The sequence below is a fragment of the Pinus tabuliformis genome, chromosome 8 (genome assembly GCF_031772625.1).
Source record: "Pinus tabuliformis cultivar Carrire ecotype Pingquan chromosome 8, CPIR1, whole genome shotgun sequence".
In the NCBI taxonomy this organism is placed as follows: Eukaryota; Viridiplantae; Streptophyta; class Pinopsida; order Pinales; family Pinaceae; genus Pinus; species Pinus tabuliformis.
In genome coordinates, this window is record NC_142294.1 from 778,752,149 (window position 1) to 778,779,180 (window position 27,032).

The 27,032-nt window shown below is 36.8% G+C and overlaps 1 long non-coding RNA gene across 1 annotated transcript in view; it reads right to left on the reverse strand.

Moving 5' to 3' along the window:
* Nucleotides 1–356: 356 nt before the first annotated feature.
* LOC149237905 (uncharacterized) overlaps nucleotides 357–27,032 on the reverse strand; it is a 91,947-nt gene continuing 65,271 nt past the window's right edge. The window contains exons 2-3 of the long non-coding RNA XR_016245328.1: nucleotides 15,698–15,775; nucleotides 357–627 (exon numbers count right to left, since the gene is read on the reverse strand). This is a non-coding gene — a long non-coding RNA (uncharacterized LOC149237905). The remainder of the gene's footprint in view (nucleotides 628–15,697; nucleotides 15,776–27,032) is intronic.

Sequence of the window (27,032 nt, forward strand, 5' to 3'; positions counted from 1 at the left end):
TTATACATAAAAGCCTAAGAACATAAGCTTGTATCCTAAAGAAAAAATATGAAGTTTCTAAACTTTATGTGTCGCTCTGATTTATTAACGGAGCAAGTCAACAATCATTTTTCAACTGAAAAATATTGAGAGATGTGGGATTTCTATTTGAGTATACATATCCAAGTCTTTACATGTGGAAAAATTCATCAGGATGAAAGGGGATAAAGTGAAATCTTTTGGAATAATCTAATAGTGGCATAACACATGTTCCATCTCTTAATTTGGATTTTAATTCTGATTCCAATATCTGAATTCTGAGTTAATATAGTTCTTTTCATGGTATTGCTTTACGAGGCAAAATTTCATCATCCAAGATCAACAATCCTTGTTCGAAGGTGGCACCTTTATTTGCTAAACAATCTTCCACTGAGCTGATATTTTTTAATAAGATAGAATTCCACAAAATGAAATTTAGCAATTTGAAGACAAAATATATGTAGAATGGGGATTTGAATTCTCCAATAACTCTTTTTGATCTCTTAAATCTACTGAATAGATATTTTGGGTCAAGTTTTGACAATTTATCATTAATTCGGCAGTTAAAGTACAACCAATGACCAATTGTTAATACTTGACCACCTGTGCCTGCAACCACTATCATGCCATTAGAATTCAATGAAAAATTTTAAATCAAACTTTAAATTTTATTTGAGACAATAGTATGTAATTGAAACAAAATAAGAGGTTTCACACTCATAAAGTGCAAGTGAGTTTTGGTGGTATCCTGCCACACTCAATGATCGTCGATAATATTTGATTCATAATATTAGTCACCAATATAACTTTGTATGCTAAATCATCCTCATGACATAACCATCAACATCTTCATAATTGTGAGAAAAAACTAATGTAAACAGAGACATAATGGAACACGTCATGTGTAAGTGCTAGAGATGAAGGTAAGGAAATCCTATATGCCACCGATCTTTCCTTTATAGGATTGCAAAAGGTCCCATAGATTATTATTAAATATTAACTAAACATTAATTTGACAACTATAGTTCAATCATCTAACATTAAAATTATGAAAGCCCTATCCGAAAATAAACATACCTGTTTATTTAATTATTATAATTATAAAATTATAAAATATAATTATAAAAATATAAAATATAATTATCAAATAAAAAAGAAACCATATAATAATAAAAAACTATTGACAATTTTTTTAGAATTTTTTTATTCAATTATAATGTTATGATTTGTATATATATGTGGAATACACTCTCACTAAGTCTAGTAGATTTTGATGGCTATAGCCCTTCAAATCATTATATCTTCTTTGTTTATTATTTTATATTTTTTGAAAAGTAAAATAGAATAAAAACTTATTTAATTACATTTTCTATAGTTTTAAATTAAAATTATAATGGTAAATCCCAGAAGGGACAATGTAGCCATATATGGAGCACCAATATTTCCAAAAGGAGGAAAAGGATTACGATTCCCATCAAAAGGAATTCCTTGATCGGTGGACTCTGGATTTGTCACCATATGTGTCAACGTAAGATCAACTAAGGAGCGAGCGTGGAGGATGTTATTCACGGACAATTAAATTTATTTTAATCAAAGTAATATAAAAAAACAAAAGAGGGATAATCTAGGCAAAAGGTTTACCAAGCAACTGTTGTTGAGCTCTGAAACTACATCTCCTCTATACACTTTTCTAGACTTTTCCCCCTCACCAGTGCCTCACAAGCTATCAAAAATCATTACATATTGATTCTGAAAGTACATTTAAGTGGTTTTATAACTTTGTTTTTGTGTTTGCTAATTGACTTATATTTTTCTCATCAGCTGCGAAATGCAGCCACTTTCCGCAGCTGACTTGAGATTCCGCAGCTGTTTTTGTTGATCTCTAGGTTACAGGTGTCATCAAGCAAAATAAAGCACGTGGGCAGTTTAGGAATGATCTAGACATCGATCAGGTCCTATTGGTTAAGCTAAATGCGTAGAGGAAAGCCTTGGTCAAACGGTGTTCAAACGAGGAGTTCTACAACAAACATGTCTCTGTTTCAACACGTAAAGGGTCCAAGACCGTTCCTAGATCCATGGGTTCATGTTGACAGCTGTAGACTGCCTCCACGACATAAATCCAACAGCCATCTCTTGGTAGATTGAATGATCTTGGAAACCATCATGCTAAGCTCACGGATGCTGTCTTTTTATGTGTCTTCTGCTAAAGAAGTTCCATAGGAAAAACAGTTATGTAATTTCCCTTATAAATAACGCGTTTACAAACGCATGTAGTTAGTTTTTTTTAATGTAATCTTACTGTTAAGTTTATGTAATGTGCCGTGACACTGGTCTTGTTGTTGTAACGAGAGGATCCTTCCTCTATTTTGAAATATAATAAGACTCTATTTTATATGACTGTGTGAGCATAATCTCGGATTGACAACGTGTTAACCAAGGCCGTGTAGAGGGCCCCTGCTGGCTAAGGTTTCGTTCTTTATTTCTGTAAAGTTTTCATATGCTGTTGTTTTATTTCCATTGTATATATTTCATAGTTTGTTCACTTGTGTATATTTCACATTTTAGTTATGGTGTTAATGTTTCATTCCTGTACATGATTTTTCAAGCGTTGTATATTTTTGCTAACATTGATCAGTGTGTTTCAGGTTAGGATAGGCCCGGGAATTTTCATACAATTTTTGCAATAACTAGTGACATGAGATTAGCCTCTTTGCTGACTTTGTTTTCTTAGCTTTTCAATTCCAGTTATGCTTTGATTTCAGTCTTATTCATTTGCTCTTGACAGTTAGTTTAAATATCAAATTCTTCATGTCATTTAACATTATCTCTAGAGCCATGGCTTAACTTGGAAAAGCTACTTGGCGAGCTATCGGATTTTGAGTGAAGCGATTTGATTCTTCATGTTATTGACATTATCTCCAGAGCCATGGCTTAACCCAGAAAAGCTACTTGGCAAGCTATCGGACTATAAGTGAAGAGACTTGATTTTATTTTTATTTGCAAGTAGATAATTTAGATATCAATTCCTCATGTTATTGACATTATCTCCAGAGCCATGGCTTAACCCGGAAAGCTACTTCGCGAGCTATCGGACTATAAGTGAAGTGAATTGGTTTTACTTTTATTAGTTTGCAGTTTTTGATTTGTTTGAGTGCAATAGCTTAACTTTTATTTCTGTATTTAGATGAGCAACAGAGATAGAGATTTCATGATCAGTAGTTCATCATTTGTTTGATTCAAATAGCTGCACATTTACATTCTTGTTTAGCTGCACATTTACATTCTTGTTCAAGTATCAATTTCATCACTAGAATGTGTTGAGATCCTCTAAAGTGTTAAGTTCAGGAAGTCATCATAAAGGACATAATTGCCTTAAAATCTATACCCATACTTGCCTTCTAAAGTATTCTTAAAACTTAGGAATAGGATTTCCATTTGCATTAGGAGACAAACCAAGATAAAACCCCCCAAAAAAAGATAAAAATTGAAAACAATAAAAAGTAAGAAAGAGGTTTCCTTTCACATATAGTGCACCACACTTCATCAGTTTACAACTCCTGGATTGATAATTAATGTAGCAATTTAGGACATACTAAATTGACTAAACATTTTGGCGATGTTTCCGGGGGAGTGTAACTAGGTATCCGATCTCTTACAAAAAAAAAAGGGAAAAATTGATAACTTCTTGAAGTAGGCTCTCCTCTTGCAGCTAGTGTGATCTGGAGGATCTGAAAAGAGAGTTATTAGTTCAATAATTTCTTGATTATGCTCTCTTCTTGCACCTAGTGTGACCTGGAAGATCAGAAAGAGAATTATTAGCCCGACTTAAAAAATAATAATAATAAAAAAAAAAAAAAAAATGACACGCATAGAGCAAGAGATTCTAGGGGAAGGTTTATAGCTAGGGCCAAAAGTTCGATTTTCACAACTCTAGCTACTTCAAGGCATAGACAAGATACACCTCCATCATCTTCGACTCATACTCCCAGCCTTAGGATTCCTAGAATTCAAGGGGCAGCAGTCGAATTAGGAGATTCTCCCACACTATCTACTAAATCTGATCTAGGAGAGGGGGGAGAAACTCTTCCTTGTTCACCATTAATAGAAGAACCAGAAGACTCTGAGGAAACTATCATGACAGAGGAATTAGTAGATGGATTTGGAGGAGCGGGTAGAGGTAGAGGAAGAGGAAATAATGGAGGAGGTAGAGGTAACAATGGGGGAAATAGGGATGGAGATAACTCATTTGGATTCCCTATAGCCGATGAGGAAACTCATACAACAATGAAAAACATTTCACCATCTGTCCTCCCAAACTTTTATGGGTTGCGAAGTGAGGATCCTAAAACATTTCTATTTGAGTTTGAAGTCTTGTACCAAACCTATGACTATATGGAAGACTCTCAAAAACTCAAACTGTTTCCTTCAACATTGAAAGGAGCTGCTTTGAAATGGTTCATGGGATTAGTCACTCAATCTATTAGGACTTGGAATGATATGGAACAAACATTTTTGGATAGATACCTGGATTATTGTATGCCCACCAATATTAAGGATGAGGTATTCAAAATGATGCAAAAAGAAGATGAAAACTTGGAGGATTTACTTGAAAGATTTCAATACAACTTAAAGAGAGTGAAAATGAGTAATTTAGACGAGGAAACCTTGAAAGCCATTAGAGATGAATGGATAGATATCTTAAACATGATGGGGAAGGGAGACATTTCTCAACTTCCACTTTCTGATGTAGCAGAACTATGTGTCCATCTCTCAAGGGGAAAATCTAAAATTGGAAAAGGGCCTAGAGATCCTTCTCTGATTAGAGCAAACAAATATGCAACTAGTTCAGTAAGTAGGGTAGAGATTGGCAATATGCTTGATGAGTTCAAAACTGATATTCTAGGGAGCCTTAGTGAACAACTAGACAACCTTAAAATTCAAAACAAGCAGAAAGCAGAAGTTGATGCCTTGGCCATCTTTTGCCCAAAATGTAGAAAGAAACATGCTCTAAGGGAATGTCCCCTAGATGCAAAAGTTGTAGAAACATGCGTGATTTTCTCAGAAAGTCATGAGACCAAGTATTGTCCTTCAATTCCTGGGCTCAAAGCTGTCTTTCAAGAAGATCCAAATTTAGTAGAATCCCTTTGTTTTGTTTCAAGAATACCTTGGCAAGGACAAAAAAATCAAGGATTTAACAATCCTATGAATTTTCAGCTTCCGCCAAATTGGAATTCTTGGAAACAACCTTGGCCCAAACCTCAAAAGCCATACCAATCATGGGCACAAGGGATGCAAAATCCTTATGGGGGATTTGCTCAATTTTATCAATATCCTCCATCTTTTCAACATCAACAACTTCCAAATCAAAACCCACAACTTTCATTGCCATTTCCACAACAACAACCTTCTCAAAAAAATCAAAATCCTCAACTCTTGCTTCCATTTCAACAAAAGACAAATCAACTACCAGCCCAGCCATTGCCAAATCCCAACAACAAAAATCCTCAGAATGCTTACATGGTAGAGGGACAACAATTTCCTACCTATATGATTGTTCCTCTTAATGATGTTCAACTCAGATCTGGTAGAGTTTTAGAAAAACCTTCTATAGATGTTCAAGAGCAAGGTACCTCTGAGGAGGATTCTCTTAAAGTCAATAAAGGTTCTAAGGAAGAATCTCTTCAAAACCCAATCATTCAAAAAGAAAAAGAAAAAGAGTCAACCCCCAAAACTCCTATAGTTGAGCAACCTGCATCTTCATCCATGCCTCCTTTCCCTGAAAGATTACAAATTGACAAAGAGGTGGAAAAACAAATCTTGTTGCCTGACTATGATTTTCCAGATGAATTAAAGAATGTCTGTATCAAGATTCCCTTGCTACAAGCCATTAGAGAGATTCCTATTCTAGCAAAAACAATAAAGGAGTTGAGTCTTAAAAGACCAGGAAGGAAACCAAGAGATACAAGAAGAATCCACCTGGTAGGAAAAATTGCAGATATCATGATGGGAAAAAATACCATGCAGAAGTATGTAGATCCAAGTAGTCCAATTGTCAAGACACATATAAATGGGATAGAAATTCCAAACACTTTGATTGACTTAAGGGCTGCTATCAACATTATGAGTAGACAGACTATGAAATAGCTTAAACTTCCTAATCTTCTTTTTACACCCACCTTACTGCAACTTGCAGACAGATCAATAATCAAACCAGATGGTGTACTAGAAGATATTTCAGTCTCCTTAGATTCTTGGGAATATCCAGTAGATTTCATGATTTTGACTACCAAGAGTAATTTAGGAGGACATCCACTCATCTTAGGAAGACCTTGGCTAGCCACAGCTGATGCTTTCATTAGTTGTAGATCTGGAGATATGTACATTTCTTATGGTAGTTTGACAAAGAAATTCAATCTGTATCCTCTAGCAAACGCAATTATAGAAGTAGGAGACAATGAATGGGTCGACGATGAAGATATTATACAACCTGTCTTTACTGTCTCTGAAATTAGTGAAGATAGTCAAATTTTGAACACATTAGAAAATTTTGAAACATCTTCAGAATATGACCACACACAGTTTCAGTTAGATTCTGATATTGAATATTTATCATCAAGACAAATGTCTCTTTACTCTATGGAAGAGTTTGGTAGCTCTACCATTGAAATTTTTCCAGGAAAAACACTGAATATCAACAAAAATTTGGAAAAGACACAACAGGAAGATCTAACCAAAATCTTGAAAAAACATTCTACTGCATTTGCATGGGAGTATACTAATATGAAAGGTATTGATCCTAAGACTTGCATCCATCATATCTATATCGAGGAAAACAATAGACCAATCAGACAACCTCAGAGAAGGATGAATCCAAATCTTAGGGAGATAGTGAAAGAAGAGCTCCAAAAACTACTCAATGTAAATTTCATTTACCCAATTTCAGATAGACGATGGGTTTCTCCTTTGGTTATAGTACCTAAAAGGAATGGTAAATGGAGAGTATGCATTGATTTCAGGGAATTAAATAAAGCAACTTTGAAGGATCACTTTCCTTTGCCCTTTATCGATCAAGTATTAGATACATTAGCAGGCAAAAAGTACTTTTCATTTCTGGATGGTTTTAGTGGTTATAATCAGATTCAGGTAGCACCTGAAGATCAGGATAAGACCACATTTACCTGTCCATGGGGAACTTTTTCTTATCGAGTGCTTCCTTTTGGATTATGTAATGCACCCGCAACATTCCAAAGAGCAATACTAGGAATTTTTTCTGATCTAATCCATGACTGTGTAGAGGTTTATATGGATGATTTTACAGTTTATGGTGATTCATTTGAAGAGGCATTAGAAAATTTGGAAAAAGTCCTTATAAGATGTAAAGAAGCAAACCTTTCACTAAGCCATGAAAAATGCTTTATGATGTTTACTGAAGGTATTGTTTTAGGACATCATATTTCAGGGGATGGGATTAAAGTTGGAATATCAAAAGTTGAAGTCATCTCCAAGTTACCTATTCCAAATTGTCAAAAATATGTTTGAAGTTTTTTGGGATTTACTGGATATTATAGAAGATTTATAGAAAACTTCACCAAAATAGCATCTCCACTCTTCAAACTGCTTACAAAAGACTGTGAATTCAAATGGGGTCCTGATTGCCAATCAACATTTGAAACTTTGAAAACAAGAATATCTGAAGCGCCTATCTTGAGAGGACCAAATTGGAAACTTCCTTTCCATATTTCTACAGATGCTTCAGATACAGCTCTAGGGGCTGTATTGGGACAGAAAGATCTAGTTCCTTATGCCATTTACTATACCAGTAAAAATTCAACTCCTACTGAGTTGAACTATACTGTGATTGAAAAAGAGTTCTTAGTTGTTGTTCATGCAATCAATAAGTTTAGACATTATATAACAGGCTATGAAACTTTTATTCATACTGATCATTATGCAATTAGATATCTAATGAACATACCCATTACTAATGTCAGAGTTACAAGGTGGCTCTTACTTTTACAGAAATTCAATATTACTGTGTTAGATAGACCAGGGAAACAAAACACAGTAGCTGATTTCTTGTCTACAATTCAGAATACTAAAGAAGACTCTCCTGTAGAGGATAGGTTTCCTGATGAATATTTATTTACAGTAACTACTAAGACTCCTTGGTATGTAGATATAGCTAACTATTTGGTTACAGGGAAACTACCTCCACATTTATTTCCTGGTGAAAGAAGAAAGATTATTCAGGAGAGTTCAAAATATTCATGGATTTCTAACGAATTGTTTAAAACAGGGCCAGATCTTGTGATCAAAAGATGTGTTAGAGAAGATGAGATGCCTGATATTCTCAAAGCGTGTCATGATGAACCATGCGGCGGACACTTTCCTGACAAAAGGATAGCCTATAAAATCCTCTCTTTAGGATATTATTGGCCATCCCTCTTCAAAGATGCAAAAAAATATGTCAGAAGATGTGACAGCTGCCAAAGAGTAGGGAAACCTACCCTCTCAAATGAGATGCCATTACAACCACAGGTACTCATCGAACCCTTTGAAAAATGGGCTTTAGATTTCATTGGACCTATTAACCCACCGTCTAAACAAAGAAAGTGTATATTGGTATGTACTGATTATGTTACTAAATGGGTAGAAGCCAAAGAATTATTTTCTGCTACTGAGCATTCAGTTGTTAGTTTTCTTTATGAGGATATTTTTACTCGCTTTGGTGTTCCAAGAGAAATTGTGACAGATTAGGGAGGTCAATTCACATCCAAACTGGTGGAGAAGTTGATGGAAGAGTACAAGGTCAAGCACAGAAAATCTACTCCTTACCATCCGCAAGCAAATGGTCAAGTGGAGTCTACAAACAAAGTTCTTGAAGGCATCATTACCAAGACTGTTCATCTACACAGAAGAGATTGGGCAGAAAAGCTTCCTGAAGCCTTATGGGCCTATAGAACTACATGGAGGAATACAACAGGACATTCTCCCTATGAACTTGTTTATGGGAAAGAAGTTCTACTCCCCATTGAGTTCCAAGTTAGAACCTTCAAGATGGCAGTTCAATTGGGAATGGATCTATCAGAAGCCCAAAAGCATAGAATGGAGCAGTTGAATGAGCTAGATGATATCAGACAAGAAGCAATCCTAAGAACTAATCTAGTTCAATATCAAAGAGCTAAGTGGCATGAAAAATACATCAAGGAGAAAAAGTTTCAAGAAGGAGATTGGGCATTGCTATTTGATTCCAAGTTTAAAGATTTCAATGGTAAATTTCAGACTCATTGGCTTGGGCCATATGAGATTGACAAAGTCTTTAGCAATGGAGCGGTAAGAATCAAAACCATTGATGAACATAAAACTCCTCATATTGTGAATGGCCACAGATTAAAGATCTATCATAAGCCACTCTTATAGGAGGAATTTGTCAAAATATTTCAAGATAATTCTGCAATAAGGCTGGTGAAGAAGAATCCTTCTTCTCCACCAGCCTAGTTTTTGTTCTTTCTATTTTATAAAAAAAAAAAAAAAAAAAAAAATAAAAATAAAATAAAATAATTTTGTATAAGCCTGAAAACCAATCAATGATTGGCAATCTTATATAGAAAATACAGGGCGAAAATCAGAAACTTCTGACGCCCTATATTTCCCAAAAAAAAATCTTTCCTCATTTTATTCATAGTTTCACTTCATTTCACTTCATTTCACTCCATTTCACTCCATTTCATTTCATCATCTCAGTCTGCCAATAAAATTCCTTTTATGACGAGTTTTCATATATCATTCTCTCAGCCATCATTCATTTCTATCCATCTCCATTCATTCATGTGCTCATTGTGTTAGTTTCCACAACTAAAAACTGATTCCGCAGCTAACACTCTGTTATTCAGCACTGACAGTCAGATGTTAGCCAAATAATAATGGGAACCAAATGCAGGTATGAAAAAGGAAAATATGTTGAAGATATAAAGCACCTAAAGCACCAACAGGAAGCAGCTAATCAAAGGTCAGTGAGTGGAAGTGGTAAGATTCTAAGGTAAGAAAAATTAATTTCAAATAGCATTTTAAAGCACATTCTATATAGTTATGAAACCACGACTCCATTATGTGTAATGATTAGCATTGATAGCTTCCATAACCGCTCCATGACCTTTACATGATTCCTCCACGAACCTTGCATTAATTTTTAATGGTCTCATGATCCGCCTCCGAATTTAACTCGTGTTTATTTGTATGTTGGCATTCCACCTGCTGAACTGAGTAATTATGAGGACGTAATCTATTTGATCATGACTCTTTCCAGCCGCACAAATCCGCAGTCATTTTGATAATGTGATCACGCCTATTTCGCAGTCTTCTAGTTCAAAAGCCAGGCTCAATCTATTTCCATACTATCTCATTTGTTATTTCTGGCTTGTTTACATCCCCATGAACTCATTTTCATTACCTGTTCTCTGCTCTTTCGTTTACAACTACTGTTTCTTTTTTCCACAAACCTTCTTCATTCCCCGCTAACACAGTCGTTTCACCTCCATCAATCCATTACTCACAGTCCATCACCCACAGATGTATTTTAAGGCAGGAGGAAGGAATGGGTTTTCTACTAAGAGCAAAACCAGAAGGGCCTAAATTCATGGAGGTGTATCCACAATTGAAAAGCATACTAAGGAAGGCACGGTGGCTACAGTTCATCCAGAAATTCAGAGGTTACAATAAAGAAGTTACGAAGACATTTGCGAGGTATTTTAATGGCGTGGAAGTTGAGGTTGGAGATCTTAAATTTTCAGTCACAGAGGCATCTATCGCAGCAGCAACAGAACTCCCACAGGAGGGGGAATGGTGGTTCAAAAACAAAAGCTTTGATGAGAGGGCCTGGAGGATTATCCTACGCAATCCAGGTATGGATATAACCATTTTCAAACGTGGTATCCCTGTCTCTGCTTTAGAGGAAAAGTGGACTAGTCTATTATTGATAATCTAGAAGTTTATTACATGTGAAGGATGGTTTGGGTCCATGTATATGTACCACACCCGGTTGCTAATGAATTTTCTAGAAAATCAAACCATCAATTTACCTTACTTTTTATTGAATAACCTGAAAAAGATGTCCATAACTGTACAAAAGAATCTGGAGGACATAGAACCCCACCTGTACCATCACGGCCTTATAAAAATTTTGATTGGAAAACAGTTGAAGGAAAAGGACACTTGGGAACAGTTTTTGGTTAGAAACATCTTTCAAGATCCACCTGAAACACCTGAGAGCAACTCAGCAAGGAAAAGTAGGAGAAGGAAAACAAGTGTGAAAATTCAGGACACTCCTACTAACATAGCTAAAGAAGCTAATAAGGAAGAGAAGCTGTCTAAAAGTAGGAAGGAAAGAACTGAGGTTAGGAAGCAAAGAAAATTAAAGGGGAAAAAAATATTGAAGCTGTCTATCAAACCCCAGAACCTTCCTCAGAAGAGGACCACCAAATACTTTCTGAAAGACTAGTTTACCTTTAGGAACAATCAGCTGCAGCAAAGAAAAAGGGAAAGAAAAACAGAGTGTGGAGAAAGGAGACACTAGCTCACAGAATCTAAGGAGGAGCTCCAGACTTGAAGGAAAACTGAGGAAAATACAAACTAAAGGGCCTCACTTTATTGATTTAGGAGGGCAAACACCAGAACAACCTCCAGCAATCCCTCCTGGCCATAGTCCACACCATACTCCTATTCCTCAACCAAATTTTGAGATCAGTCCTTCTCAGCCAGATTTTGAGATCAGTCCTTCTCAGCCAGATTTTGAGATCAGTCTTTCTCAGCCAGATTTTGGGGACAGCCCAAGAAAGACTACACCTGAGATAGATCCAACCTAGCAAGAAATGTATGATTATATTGAGTCGTTGGAGAAAACTACCACAGATCAAGGCACTTCATCTGCCCAGCCTAATACAGCTCAGGAAGCTCTAATCCAATCACTAAAACAGGAAGTTTTTGAACTGGAGGTCCTAAATAGACACATCAAAAGAGAAAATGAAACATTGAAAGAACATAGTAGGTTGGATAAGATTATTCATGAAAACACCATGTTGCATCTTAGGCTGTGGCAGAAGAAAAATAAAAAATTGAAGAGAAAGAGCAGGAGGTTGAGCAGAGCTCTCATCAACCTCAAATTCAAGTGCCTAATGAGGAAGCCTAGGATGACAGTGGTACCAAGAAAGAAGAAAAGAAGGCTGGATGTGTTGGCAGAGGTCTTAGAACACATGAACTAAAGGGAGGATGATCACAGTTTTGGTTGCATGAGGACATGCAACACCTTCACAGTGGGGGTATGTTGAGCTCTGAAACTACATCTCCTCTATACACTTTTCTAGACTTTTTCCCTCACCATTGACTCAAAAGCTATAAAAAATCATTACATATTGATTCTGAGAGTACATTTAAGTGGTTTTCTAACTATGTTTTTGTGTTTGCTATTTGACTTAGATTTTTCTCATCAGCTGCAGAATGCAGCCACTTTCCGTAGCTGACTTGAGATTCCGCAGCTGTTTTTGTTGATCTCTAAGTTACAGGTGTCATCAAGCAAAACGAAGCATGTGGGCAGTTTAGGAATGATCTGGACATGGATCAGGTCCTATTGGTTCAGCTAAATGCGTAGAGGAAAGCCTTGGTCAAATAGTGGTCAAACGAGGAGTTCTACGACAAACAAGTCTCTATTTCAACACATAAAGGGTCCAAGACCATTCCTAGATCCATGGGTTCATTTTGACAGCTGTAGACTGCCTCCACAGCATAAATCCAACATACATCTTTTGGTAGAATGAATGATCTTGGCAACCATCATGCTAAGCTCACGGATGCTTTCTTTTTACGTGTCTTCTGCTGAAGAAGCTCCATAGGAAAAACAGTTATGTAATTTCCCTTATAAATAACGCATTTTCAAACGCATGTAGTTAGTTTTTTTTGATGTAATATTGTTGTTAATTTTATGTACTATGTCGTGACACTAGTCTTGTTGTTGTAACGAGAGGATCCTTCCTCTATTTTGTAATATAATAAGACTCTATTTTATATGACTGTGTGAGCATAATCATGGATTGAAAGCGTGTTAACCAAGGCCGTGCAGAGGGCCCCTGCTGGCTAAGGTTTCGTTCTTTATTTCTGTAAAGTTTTCATATGTTGTTGTTTTATTTCCATTGTAGATATTTCATAGTTTGTTCACTTGTGTATATTTCACATTTCAGTTATGGTGTTAATGTTTCATTCCTGTAAATGATTTCCCAAGCGTTGTATATTTTTGCTAACACTGATCAGTGTGTTTCAGGTTAGGATAGGCCCAGGCATTTTCATACAATTTTTGCAATAACTAGTGACATGAGATTAGCCTCTTTGCTGACTTTGTTTTCTTAGCTTTTCAATTCCATTTATGCTTTGATTTCAGTCTTATTCATTTGTTGTTAACAATTAGTTTAAATATCAAATTCTTCATTCCATTTAACGTTATCTCCAGAGCCATGGCTTAACCCCGAAAAGCTACTTGGCGAGCTATCGGATTTTGAGTGAAGTGATTTGATTCTTCATGTTATTGACGTTATCTCCAGAGCCATGGCTTAACCTGGAAAAGATACTTGGTGAGCTATCGGACTATAAGTGAAGAGACTTGATTTTATTTTTATTTGCAAGTAGATATTTTAGATATCAATTCCTCATGTTATTGACGTTATCTCCAAAGCCATGGCTTAACCCGAAAAGCTACTTGGCGAGCTATTGGACTATAAGTGAAGTGAATTGGTTTTAATTTTATTAGTTTGAAGTTTTTGATTTGTTTGAGTGCAATAGCTTAACTTTTATTTATGTATTTAGATGAGCAGCAGAGATAGAGATTTCATGACCAATAGTTCATCATTTGTTTGATTCAAATAGCTGCACATTTACATTCTTGTTCAAGTATTAATTTCATCACTAGAATGTTTTGAGATCCTCTAAAGTGTTAAGTTCAGGAAGTCATCATAAAGGACATAATTGTCTTAAAATCTATACCCATACTTGCCTTATAAAGTATTCTTAAAACTTAGGAATAGGATTTCCATTTGCATTATGAGACAAACCAAGATAAAACCCCCAAAAACAAGATAAAAATTGAAAACAATAAAAAGTAAGAAAGAGGTTGCCTTGCACATATAGTGCGCCACACTTCACCAGTTTACGACTCCCGGATTGATAATTAATGTAGCAATTTAGGACATACTAAATTGACTAAACAACTGTGAACTGCAGAATACCTCCCGACGAACCGAGAAGTATAGGCAAGCAATCTCCTTGAATGTTGTGTTTGGTGTATCACAGTGTACAAGGCGGCCGACTCGGTTACCTAAGGATGGATAGAAACCTAGTGTTGTCCTCCCATATATACCCAAAAGTACATGGAGGCCCAATCCGTATAAGCGATGTCTAATGCAAAACTGCACAGTGAGAGCATTCACATATACTTTACGTATTGTAACACCACCCTATATACCCGAAGGTACGTGGACGAGCTATGATATACTCACTTACGTGGAATGAGATATCACACTCGGGATGTATTTCAGACAAGTTAGCGACAACTGCTTTGTTTTATGACACTGGAACACGTCTCTAGCCTAGATCTCTATATGTTTTTCTTTAGGTGACAATGCTCCCTTAGGTAAATTCAGATAAATTTTAAGTTGATATTCTTTAGAATTTTCCTTTCAAGGTTCACCACGTGATATATATTTGCAATTCCTAAAATTCAACTATCATGATAAAAATTCTTTTCATTCAATTGAACAATGAAAACCTTAGCTAGTAGGCATAGAGCGATCAGATCTTTGACAAAAAGCAAAGAGCACATCTGATGCAATTTCCCTAGCTATTCCTTTCAAGCATTCACAAACTACAATATGAATGATGTAAATTTTTCTTTTCAATTCCCTTAATGTTATGGTGAACATAAATGAAACTAATTCACATACAATCAATCAATCTTTTTATAAGAACGAAGACTTTACGACAGTTCAATTTCGAAGGAAAAGAAGACTTTTATGACACTTTCTTTCGAACAAAGATTAATCGACTATAATCTAACTTTGACTATAGACTAATAATGACAAAGAAAACATTTAAGAAAAATTAATCAATTAAATCAAAGTAGGGCTAGACAAGGAGATAGAAACTTGTTCTCTAAGACATGACATTCATTGATCATTTAGCAAACAAACAAATAGAGAAAAGTTGGAAAAACTCATTCCGAAGGTGGGAAACTGACCCTAGGAGGATCAGCGCAGCCCTGAATGGGAGGCAATGCACTTCAGAGCACTGTCCCTAAGCCAAGGGTTCTCTGCAGTGTAGTGTGTCCCTCACAAGCTTGCACTGGTGAGAGTGAGCCATTTCAAAAGGCAATTTGACACAGTTTTGACCAAATTTTCAATGCAAAAGAGCTGAATTACAATCTATGAACACAAGTAATCTCTGCAAGGATGTCCTAGGAGGTGGATAACCTACTAGGAAATAGGATCTTCCCCAGTGGAGTCAGCAATTTGTTTTGGACAATTGGGTATCTACGGATGAATACTAATTCCCTAGATAAGTAGCCATATCTAGAACAACAGTTTAAAGTGTTTTAGTCTTTTCCTATAAGAAATAGATAATATGAGAAGATGAGAAGACCTACTTGTAGTTCTGATTTCCTCTCATCTCCTTTATATCGATCCCATCACTCCTTCCTGTACTTAATATACTTGAGAAGTACCTATAAACACAACAGAAAACAAAGAATTGATCAATGCAAAAGATCTATTGAATATAAGTGAAAGGAATCATATACAATTTGCACATATAAGCATTATAAAACAATACAAATGTATGGGAGAAAGGTTCAAACACTTTATTGAATAGAAGAAGGAATTACAACCATTGATGTCTGATTCAAAGCCATTCCTCCAGCTTGGATTCAATCCACATAACATCAAAAGCATGACAAACATGTAGTATTACAATACTTGCTTCAAAGCCAAATCTCATAGCAACATTATCTCCCTACAATTCAACATAATCTAGCCCTAGATCACATAGATGAGTGGTTAATTTATAGGAAGATGAAGGAGGTTTTGTCATAAATGGTGGCATTGAATGGACTTCCATACTTAGAATTAGTTCCATGGAGGAAGGGATGAGAGGATAGGATGCATCTTAACTCATTCCTCATCCATTTTCGAGCTCATAGGAGTTGATAAGCGAGGGAACCTTCTAGATGACTCCAAAATATAAGACTATTCCCCAAACCCTCTGTGAATTTCACTCAATCTCGCCCAACAGAGGTGAAAGGAAGCCTAAGTGCTCTGCAGAGCACGCTGGCATGGACTTAACTGCTCTACAGCGCACCCTTACATGGGCCTACATGCGCTGGTCCCTCTATAGGTTATTTTTGGATGTCTTCAAGTCATGAAACTGTCTGGGAAGGAGGCATTCATATGGGTGACTTGTTTAGGGCATGTAGCAACTAAAATTAGTATTTGATGAGCCCTAAAACACTGATCTGGACGATGGGATTGATGTGCCCAAATGGATCTGTAATACTTGTGATTCTCTCTGGCTTTCTTCTGAGTGTTTTCTCATCCTCTAATTTTCTTTTCATCCTTCTGAATTAGGTTTATCAGATTCGCAATCCAATATTCTCATGGCCTCTTTCCATCCACATCATTTTCTGCGTTTGGATTTCTTGGAAAGCCCTCCAAATTTTGAGAATATTTTGACTAGTGCTTCACTATGTCTTCCATCCGATTGTGTTTTCGTACTCTGTTTGGCTAGTGCCTTTGCTTTTTGAAGCTTAATCCTCTCAATCTATTTTTGAGTTAGGGTATTTTGGGATGGAGGTTTATGCAGAGAACCACTAAGTCCTTGAGACCCAGTACTCAATTTTTTCACTGCAATTTTCTACGCATATTTTCTCATTTCATTGAACCCAAATCCCATCACCCTATATACAAATTTTTTAGCCATACCTCTAACATAAATCAAATTTGTAATGGTCTAAAATCTGCGATATCGTACGCCCATTGGCCTAGCATCCCTCTCTCTGATCATATGGTTCATGATGTAGCAATATTTTCTCTTGCAAGCATATATGAAGAGTTTTCCCTTATCATAGGGCTTGCCGAAACAATGCAAAATATGTGATAGATGAATCCGAAGGCGATGGTGGTATTATTGTTAATGAAGATCACAATTGCATCATCTAACTTTAAGCCTTCAATGCAGTGAGTGAATGAAAAATAGCGCAAATGATCAATTCCAATCCACTCGCGTACCATGAGAAGCACTTCGTAGTAGTTTCGAGCAATGGTGAGGTCAAGCTGCTATGTCGATAGGTCGACCTACTTTGTAACTAAATTTTTAAGTAACTCTAATCAATTGGATGGCTCAAACTATTTTAGTCACCCAACACCTAAATCAAGGACCCACGAAATGTAAACGTAATTTGAGAGGGGAGTTAATTTCAAAGGGGAACGCCTTACGACATAATTATTATTAAATATAAACTAAACATTAATCTAATGACTATAGTTCAATCATCTAACGTTAAAATTATGAAAGCCCTATTCCAAAATAAACATACCTATTTATATAATTATTATAATTATAAAATTATAAAATATAATTATCAAATAAAAAAGAAACCATATACTAATAAAAAAATATTGACAATTTTTTTAGAAATTTTTTATTTAATTATAATGTTATGAGTTGTATATATATGTGGAATACACTCCCACTAAGTCTAGTAGATTTTAATGGCTATAGCCCTTCAAATCATTATATCTTCTTTGTTTATTATTTTATATTTTTTGAAAAGTAAAATAGAATACTAACTAATTTAATTACATTTTTTATAGTTTTAAATAAAAATTATAATTATAATGGTAAATACCGGAAGGGACAATGTAGCCATATATGGAGCACCAATATTTCCAAAAGGAGGAAAAGGACTAGGATTCCCATCAAAAGGAATTCCTTGATCGGTGGACTCCGGATTTGATGCCATATGTGTCAACCTAAGATTAGCTAAGGAGCGAGCGTGGAGGATGCTTAATCAAAGTATTATAACAAAACAAAAGAAGGATAATCTAGGGAAAAGGTTTACCAAGCAACTGTGAACTGCAGAATACCTCTCGACAAACCGAGAAGTACAGGCTGGAAATCTCCTTGAATGTTGTGTTCGGTGTATCACAGTGTACAAGGTGGCCCACTCGGTTACCTAAGGATGGATAGAGATCTAGTGTTGTCCTCCCATATATATCTGAAAGTACGTGGAGGCCCAATCCGTATAAGCATTGTCTAATGCAAAACGGAACAATGAGAGCATTCCCATATACTTTACGTATTGTAACACTGCCCTATATACTCGAATGTACATGGATGAGCTACAATATACTCACGTACGTGGAATGAGGTATCACACTTGGGATGTATTGCAGACAAGTTAGTGACAACTGCTTTGTTTTACAACATAGGAACACGTCTCTAGCGTAGAACTCTATATGGTTTTCTTTAGGTGACAATGCTCCATTAGGTAAATTCAAATAAATTTTAAGTTGTTCTTATTTAGAATTTTCCTTTCAAGGTTCACCACGTGATATATATTTGCAATTCCTAAAATTTAACTATCATGATAAACATTCTTTTCATTCAATTGAACAACGAAAACCTTAAATAGTAGGGATAGAGAAATCAGGTCTTTGACAAAAAGCAAAGAGAACATCTAATGCAATTTCCTTAGCTATTCCTTTCAAGAATTCACAAACTACAATATGAACGATGCAAGTTTTTCTTTTCAATTCCCCTAATGTTATGATGAACAGAAAGGAAACTAATGCACATACAATCAATCCATCTTTTTATAAGAACGAAGACTTTACGACAGTTCAGTTTCAAAGGAAAAGAAGACTTTTATGACACTTTCTTTCGAACAAAAATTAATTGACTATAATCTAACTTTGACTATAGACTAGTAATGACAACCAAAACATTTAAGAAACATTAATCAATCAAAGCAAAGTAGGGCTAGACAAGGAGATAAAAACTTGTTCTCTGAGACATGACATTCATTAATCAATCAACAAACAAACAAACATAGAAAAGTTGGCAAAACTCATTCCAAAGGTGGGAAATTGACCCTAGGAGGATCAGCGTAGCCCTGAATGGGAGAAAATGAGCTCTAGAGCACTGTCCCTAAGCCAAGGGTGCTCTGCAGTGCACTGTGTCCCTCACAAGCCTTCACTGGTGAGAGTGAGCCATTTCAAAAGGCAATTTGACACAATTTTGACCAAATTTTCAATGCAAAAGAGTTGAATTACAATCTATGAACACAAGTAAGGTCTGCAAGGATGTCCTAGGAGGTGGATAAGCTACTAGGAAATAGGATCTTCCCCAGTGGAGTCACCAATTTGTTTTGGAAAATTTGGTATCTACAAATGAATACTAATTCCATAGATAAGTAGCCATATCTAGAACAACAATTTAAAGTGTTTTAGTCTTTTCCTATAATCAATAGATAAGATGAGAAGATGAGAAGACCTACTTGTAGTTTCACTTTCCTCTCGTCTCCTCTGTATCGATCCTGTCTCTCCTTCCCGTACTTAATACGCTTGAGAAGTACCTGTAAACACAACAGAAAACAAAGAATCAATCAGAGCAAAAGATCTATTGGATATAAGTGAAAGGAATCAGATACAATTCGCACATATAGCATTATAAAACAATACAAAAATATGGGAGAAAGGTTCAAACACTTTATTGAATAGAAGAAGGAATTACAACCATTGTTGTCTGATTCAAAGCCATTCCTCGAGCTTGGATGCCATCCACATCACATCAAAAGCAAGACAAACTTGTAGCATTATAATACTTGCTTCAAAGCCAAATCTCATAGCAACATTATCTCCTTACAATTCAACATAATCCAGCCCTTGATAACATACATGAGTGGTCAATTTATAAGAATATGAAGGAGGTTTTGTCATAAATGGTGGCATTGAATGGCCTTCCATACTTAAAATTAGTTCCATGGAGGAAGGGATGAGAGGATAGGATGCATCTTAACTCATTTCTCATCCATTTTCGATCTCATAGGAGTTGATAAGTGAGGGAACCTTCTAGATGACTCCAAAAGATAAGACTATTCCCCAAACCCTATGTGAATTTTGCTAAATCTCGCCTAACACAGGTGAAAGGAAGCCTAAGTTCTCTGCAGAGCACCCTGGCATGGACTTAAATGCTCTGCAGCACACCCTTACATGGGCCTACCTATGCTAGTCCCTCTAGAGGCTATTTCTAGATGTGTTCAAGTCATGAAACCGTCCGGGAAGGAGGCATTCAAAGGGGTGACTTGTTTAGGGCATGTAGCAACTAAAATTAGGGTTTGATGAGCCCTAAAACACTAATCTATATGATGGGATTGCTGTGCCAAATGGATTTGTAACACCTGTGATTCTCTTTGGCTTTCTTGGGAGTGTTCTCTTATCCTCTACTTTTCTTTTCATCCCTCTAAATTAGGCTTATCAGATTCACTGTCCAATATTCTCATGGCCTATTTCCATCCACATCATTTTCTACATTTGGCTTTCTTGGAAAGCCCTCCAAATTCTGAAAATATTTTGACCAGTGTTTCACTATGTCTTCCATCCGATTATTTTTTCATACTCTGTTTGGCTAGTGCCTTTGCTTTTAGAAGTTTCATCCTCTCGATCTATTTTTAATTTAGGGTATTTTGGGATTGAGGTTTATGCAGAGAACCACTAAGCCCTTGAGACCCAATACTCAATTTTTTCACTGCAATTTTATCCGCATATTTTCTCATTTCATTGAACCCAAATCCCATCACCCTATATACAAATTTGTTAGCAATACCTCTAACATAAATCACTAGAAAACAAATTTATAATGGTGTAAAATCTGTGAGATCATATGCCCGTCAGCCTAGCATCCCTCTCTCTGATCGTATGGTTCATGATGTAGCAATATTTTCTGTTGCAAGCATGTATGAAGAGTTTTGCCTTATCATAGGGCTTGCCGAAACAATGCAAAATATGTGACAGGCGAATCCAAAGGTGATGGTGGTACTATTGGTAAGGAAGATCATGATTGTAGCATATGACTTATGCCTTTGATGCAGTGAGTGAATGAAAAATAGCACAAATGATCAATTCCAATGGACTCGCGTACCATGAGAAACAATTCACAGTATTTCCAAGCAAGGGTGAGGTCGACCTGCTATGCCGGGAGGTCAACCTGCTTTGTAACTAAATTTTCACGTAACTCTAATCAATCAGATGGCTCAAACTATTTTAATGGCCTAACTCCTAAATCAAGGACCCATGAAATGTACACATAGTTTGAGAGGGGAGTTAACTTCAAAGGGGAACACCTTACGACGTAATTATTATTAAATGTTAACTAAACATTAATTTGATGACTATAGTTCAATCATCTAACATTAAAATTATGAAAGCCCTGTTCCAAAATAAGCATACCTATTTATATAATTATTATAATTATAAAATTATAAAATATAATTATCAAATAAAAAAGAAACCATATACTAATAAAAAAATATTTACAATTTTTTTAGAAATTTTTTTATTTATTTGTAATGTTATGAGTTGTATATATATGTAGAATACACTCCCACTAAGTCTTGTAGATTTTAATGGCTATATCCCTTCAAATAATTATATCTTCTTTGTTTATTATTTTATATTTTTTGAAAAGTAAAATAGAATACTAACTAATTTAATTACATTTTTTATAGTTTTAAATTAAAATTAAGATTATATCTATATCTATATCTATATCTATATCTATATATATATATATATATATATATATATATATATATATATATATATATATATATATATATATATATAGATATTAAAATTTATAACGTCATTAGAATTCAAAGCAAAACTTTCAATCAAACTTTAAATTTTATTTGAGACAATAGTATGTAATTGAAAGAAAATCAGAGGTTTCGCACTCATGAAACGCAAGTGAGTTTTGGTGGTATCCTACCACACTCGATCATCAATAATATTTGATTCATAATATTAGTCACCAATATAACTTTGTATGCTAAATCATCCTCATGACATAACCATCAACATCTTCATAATTGTGAGAAAAAACTAATGTAAATAGAGACATAATGGAACACATTATGCGTAACTGCTCGAGATGAAGGTACGGAAATCCTATACGCCACTGATCTTTTCCTTTATAGGATTGCAAAAGATACCATAAATAATAGAGACAATTTTTCTCCCTTCCAAAACCCTATGGAGCTCTTTCAGGGTCTTACATTTAAAAACACTAATATAGGGAATCAAAAATATGCTGAAACAGAAAATGCTAATTTTCTTCTGAAACTAGTTTCAAATCATAGATCTCGTCATCCTAATTCCAATGATGCTTTAATCACCTCAATCTTATACTGTGTGTGAAATTTGTCATGTTCTAAAGGTTTTCGCAAATAACTAAAAATTCAACTTGCAAGGTTGACTGGCCAGTTTGTACAATGGCATCATGCTAACATCAATAGACAGGATAGGTAATACAGTGGTCGGAAGAGCCAATCCAGGGCTGAAAAGTCGCAAAGAGTGATTGGTTGTGGTGTTTGTGGTTGTACCAACCGTAGGACACAATGTGGAATAATGGGAGGCTTCCACGTGGCCCAATGGGAGGTCGCCACGTGGCTTTATGGTATTCGTCAAAATTTTGTTATGGTTATCAACTGACCCCGTAGTAATCAAATCCATGACCTCATAGTTAACACCCAACCACCATACCTTTCTACCAACTTCGGCGTTAATTACAACTACCTGAAGAATTTAAATTTAAGTTTGAGTGGTTGATACATTGGCGGGAGAGGGAAGAGCATGTGGCCGCAGCCCCAAGTTCTATAATATCTGCATGAGCATGGTGACCGTGAGAGGCCTGGGTCAGGAAGCCCTAGGCCGGGGTTCTACTTAACTCCACACGACCGTCTACAGGGGCACTAGAGGAGGGTTGGCACATTGCCCTAGACTACTATTGGGCGCGGGATCCCCCAAGACAAGTTTTAGGCCTTAAAGCCTAGATTTTGACCAAATCTGATGTAAAGACTCTGTGGTTTGTGGGCACGAAGATTGTAAATGAGTCATAGGGTTGTCCGTCCTCTTTTTTGTAATGTAATATCTGCTTTATAGATCTACCCATGGTTAGCGAACCATGGGATTGTATAAATAGAGCGAGGGTCTAAGTTGTAAAAGGGAATAACCACGGAAGTCTTAAAGGTCTAATGATGATGAATTAAGTCTTAGTCAAAGTGTTAAGTCATGTCTTTGGGTCATAGAGTAGGAGAAGGCTCTACAACTGAGTGCATAGAGGCCTAGTAGTCCGCAGCTGAGTGCGCGGACCCCTGCAGCTAAGTGTGCAGGGTAGGTTGAGTCTGTAATTGATTGAAGCATTAATAAAGAGAAGTTTTACATCATTTCTGTGTATCCTTTTCCTATTTTTTGCATTGAATATGTTGGATATAAATTGCATTTTTATTGTCTATATAATGCACAAACCTATATGAATGTGTTGATAAAGCGAATATAAGATAAAGTATTTGTTTACGCAAAGATAGCTAGCTGTTATAAGAAGATACATAAGATCTGCGGTGTAACTTGGGGAAATAGCACAGATCGATGCTTTAGCAGCGTAAAAGCACCTCAACCCCTGGTTAGGGCTACGCGAAGGTGATTATAATAGATCATGAAGGCCTCGAGGGTCAGGAAAGTGTGCGAAGTGACCTGTGCGAAGGTATTCAAAGTTGGACTACACCGACCCCTCACACATCTCAAGGGTGTGGAAACTTGGTTCCAGAATCCCCCATACTGCTTTGGGTGAGACCTTAGCCCGCGCTCCATGGGCTGTTCCCAAAAGGGCCAGTAGTACAGGGATTTGTTTAGATAAATAACTCTGAACCTGGGTCAGGCCCCCTCAAGCCAACAAATGGTTCTGTTGCCTGGACCAGAATCTGCATTGAGATGTCTGATGTCGTATCATTGGAATCTAGCTAAGAAGGAAATTAAAGGTTGGCTAGACAGGAGGATTCACGAGTTTGTAGCAGAGGAGAACAAGAATCTGTGACTGAAAAAAGAAGAGTGGTTAAACTGCTACCTGTACACAAAGATCCACGAAATTTACTTCACATCTTTCCCTACTGAGCTATATGAGTGGAACGCGAAGCTAGCAGATAGCCAAGGAAGGTGGAAGCTCGACAATCCGATTTTGTGGACCCCAAAGTTGGTGTGCAGATTGGAAGCATCGGAGGATAAGATTGCGCGCACCGTTGATGATTGGCTCGATCAGATTATAGGAGGATTCATTACTGAGTTCACTGTAGATACTTCAGTTAGCTATAGCGAGGCAGAGCGACGCTTTCTCAAAGGACCGTGAGGTAAGTACATAAAGTCTTTGAACACTTGGATTAAAAGGTTATTGTGTGAAAAGAGGGTTATGCAATTACCTTGATGTCTGGAGTTAGGCGAAGTGGAAAAACCTATAGAAACGAAGGAAATAAGGGACCAGAGAATAGTCCTTTGATTTCACCTCCATGAAGGGACGAGGAAGAGCTCGCGAAGGTCTCACCGTGAAGTGCGATCAATTTGATAAGGCAGAGGATTCCGCGCATACCACCCACACCCACACCACCACCAGCTGCACAACCTTCACCTCCATCTTCACCACCTTCGCCACCACCACAAGTTAATATGGCAAGCACAATGAAGTTTCCTGTGTTCAAGGGAGTAGGACATGAAGATCCAGACCAGTTTTGATTCGTGATAAGAGCTGTATGGGAAGCACAGGGAGTTACAAATGATAATATAATGAAAGCGACACTGTTAGCGCTCAGCAGGATCGCACGCTGACCTGTATATTAAGCATTCTAATGACAATCCGACTGTAGGGATCACGGATATCCAAATTGCATTGAACATAGAATTTAGTAGGCTGAAGTCAGAGGCGCAGTCAATCATTGGATTCAAAGAGATCACAATGGTACTAGGCGAGACTCCTTGGGAGTTGGATTAGAGGCTAAAGTGCATGATTCACGAAGCTAATATGACTTTGATGGATGGACAGCACCATGAATGGTTTGTAGCATCGCTAATGCCACATTTGAGGAACACGATATCGCAACACAGGTTAACGACTCAGGTAGAGGCCTTGGAGATCACGATGAGGCTGCATGAGACCTCGATACAAGATCCTAACTTGGGAGTTCAACAGATCCACGGGTAGTTGAAAAACTTATGCCTTGAGATGCAGAGTCTAAAACAGGATAGAACAGTCCGAGAAGAAGTGCACAAAGAGGTATGGTGCGTTAAATGTAAGGGTCAGGGTCATGATCAGGACCATTGCCCAGTATTCGCAAATTACCTCGATGGAGGAGGACCGATGTTTTTAAGACCGGAGTGTTACAGGGAAAAGTGTCTATATAGAATTGCTCTATCCCACTAAGGTGTGACAGCTGCCTTAGAAACAAACAGAGAAAAGCTACTTATGTTTTTCCTTTATGAATTATAGATAGAGAGGAATAGAAAGACCAACCTCCGTCTTGCGCTAATCCCTTGATTCGATCCCTCTCTTCTTTGATAGTCCTCAACTACCTGCTCCCTTGCACGCCCAGCTTCACAAAGTACCTGTAAGATCACAGAAGCATAGCACTATACAAAGACATGGATCTATATTAATAAACAATCTAGGATCAGATGTAAATTGACCATACAAATGTAACAAGCATCAATGATACAAAAGCATGGAGGAAAACTCAAATAGCTTTTATTGATAAACAAGAAAAGATCCAGGAGGAGTTACAACCAGTTGTTCCGACCCAGCATCAACCTCCCAGCAAAGAAGCCCTTCTTCACCTCAAACAAAGCTTAGATCACCCAACAATCTGATGTTTGTCTCTAGAAACCAACAACAATTCCTTACAATATGAAAAATTCCAGCCTCTGGAACTCTAGGATGAGGGATCCATATATAGATATCTGTAAGGGGGATGAGTCAGCTTGTGATTTGATTAGTGTCTTCTCTCTGATAGTTCTTTCTTCCACTTGGAGACTGAGGGCCTCTTACTCATCCTTGGTTGAATTCAGTGAGGCAAGTGTCACAGGAGAATATTCTGGAAGCTTCCATTGCCTCTCCACCTCGCGGAATGACACTTCCATTTGTCATTTCTCACCCATCGCACCCCACAGAAGGGACTTTTGAAATGCAACGCACCCTCACAGTGTATTTAGGTGAGATGCAACGCACTTAGCCAGTGGAGCAACTGCAATGATCCCGTTTTGACCAATTCTGAGTAGGTTTTCATGGAGAACTTCTGGGAGAAGCTGTAATCTGTCGACCTTGTTCCTTTAGGGGTTAGAACAACACTTTTAGGGAGTTAGGAGCCCTTGGTTTATGGAAATTTCATGCTTGGGGTTGTAGGGCACAAAAATGTCTATAACAGTTGCCCCCTAAAGTATGAGGCCGTTAACCTTTTGGTGTCGGGTGAAATGCTTTATTATGAGGATCCGAAGTTCTTTCAATGCTGGGAGGAGACCTATAATAAGATACAATACAATACATTATCTTCATACTATTTTCATGATCTAGCTGGGGCGGGCATTCCCATGCTCAGCTTTATAAATGCATTTTAATGTACATAGGACAGACAATCGTCTGAGTGTAGACTGATGATTCTGATAGAGCCATCATCCTTTTGAGTGGATGATTATCTGTGCAGCAATGATGTAATTTTAATGTCTTTATTTCCCTTGAATATATATCGCAGCCCGGATGGATGAAACTAGATCTAGGGTCTTCAATCTCGTCTGATCTTCACTCAAAGTACAAGTCGATCCATGTGAGAAATGTTCTGAAGTCGAACATGGAAAGACATCGCTTGATTACCAGTCAATGATGTAAACTGT